A 1,993-nucleotide genomic window follows, 5' to 3' on the forward strand; every position below is an offset into this window, starting at 1 on the left:
ACTTAGGTTTAAATAATACAAGGTGGAGATGAGATACATAAATCACAGAAACAAATACACGATATACACAGACAACCAAGAACTGCTAATGGAGAGCTTTAATCATCACATGTAAAAGCAATACATTCATATATCAAAATTGGCTCCAAATTCTTTATCATCATCACCATCAACAGTCTAGAAATGAAATGACACACTAATATAAAACTTTCCTGTTTATAACTAAAAGATTTATGAAACTGTTTTTTATAAACACATTTTTTTTTTTACCCTGAGGCTGATATCACCAAAGTGAAAAAGAAGAGTCATTTTCAGCTGGAATGTATTCAATATAGAGTTTTAAAAACCATTTATCATTATTTTAGAGTGATTTCTATTCATTCTTCCCACCCACTCTATGTGATGATAACAGGAAAAGATGGCAAATGGTTATGCCCAGTATTATTATATACTGGTCATATAATTCTCAAATGTACTGACCATATGATTCTCAATTTAATCTACTTACCAAAACAAAGAAATAAAATTTTAACATCCATTAACTCTATACTATCATATTTTAAAATACGTATCAAAATCAGTTCTCTCTTATAAAAGATGGGTTGGCAGTACATTCTCAGACCAAACAACAACAAGAAGCCCCAAAAAACCAGTACAGTACTTTCTTACAATGGCTACTGCAGCGCATTCTACATATTTCATATAAGCCAACTAGGTAAGGTCAAAGTTCGCAGAGATTGCCTAACAAATACTTAACTCTGGGCCCCCAGTCACCCGGAGATAAGATCTGCAAATGTCTAAAAGAATAACAACCCCCAAATGCTGCAACAGTTATTCCATTTAAGTGCTGAGAGAGGTATGCACATAAAACTTGAAAAAAGATAGCCATGTTGAAGGGAGGACTATTTTAATGTGGTTTTTTGGTATGTAAATAACAAATAAATAGAAAAAAAGATTTTCAAAACCTGAATTCCTAATGTCTCTAACATAGTTTTTTGTGAACGGGTTTACAGCCATGGTGTGCTGCCTCTCACAAGCCAGCCTAGTGACTTTGCCTCCAATTATTTTCATGATAATCTCTCGATGCTTTTTAAAGTGCTTTTTCTAAATATTCTCAGCACTTCATCTAAACCAGCAGTTGGGTTACATACCTGAGTCAGGAAATCTCTGTTGCCACTTTGTTTCAAAGTATTGTACATGCAATGTCCTGGGTACTACTTACCTCCCACTGCACAATTACACACATGCTGGGCTATAATGGAAATCTGGGATGGATGGCACTTGAAGAATTACGATCCCTAATCTGTCTACACTCTTTACTTTTATTATTTGTAGATGCCTTTGTAATTCAAATGATTTAAGCGAGCAATATAAGCATAGACACCGGTATTTTTTTAAGAAGTTAAATTGTGTTCACTAATTGTCAGCCAGAAGTGGGTAAGGATAATAGAGAGAAAATTCAGTATTAGAAAGAGTTAAGAGAAAAGCTTTCTGAAAAAGGCTTGGTACATGTGCTGTCTTTTAAAGGTAGAATCATAGAGAATCAGGCCGGGCACAGTGGCTCATGCCTGTAATCTCAGCACTTTGGGAGGCTGAGGCAGGCGGATCACCTGAGGTCAGGAGTTCGAGATCAGCCTGGCCAATATGACAAAACCCCGTCTCTACTAAAAATACAAAAATTAGCTGGGCATGGTGGTATGCAACTGTAGTACCAGTAACTGGGGAAGCTGAGGCAGGAGAATTGCTTGAACTCGGGAGGTGGGGGTTGCAGTGAGCTGAGATTGCACCACTGCACTGCAGCCTGGGCAACAGAGCAAGACTCTACCAAAAGAAGAAAAAAAAAAGAAAGAAAAAGGAAGGAGGGAGGGAGGGAAGGAAGGGAAGGAGGGAGGGAAACAGAGGAGAGGAGAGAGGAAGAGAAGGGGAAGAGAAGGGGAAAAGAAGAGAAAAGGAGAAAAGGAGAAGAGAAGAGGAAAAGGAGAGGGAGAGGAGA

Source organism: Mandrillus leucophaeus, unplaced genomic scaffold, assembly GCF_000951045.1.
Source record: "Mandrillus leucophaeus isolate KB7577 unplaced genomic scaffold, Mleu.le_1.0 Scaffold79, whole genome shotgun sequence".
Classification (NCBI taxonomy): domain Eukaryota; kingdom Metazoa; phylum Chordata; class Mammalia; order Primates; family Cercopithecidae; genus Mandrillus; species Mandrillus leucophaeus.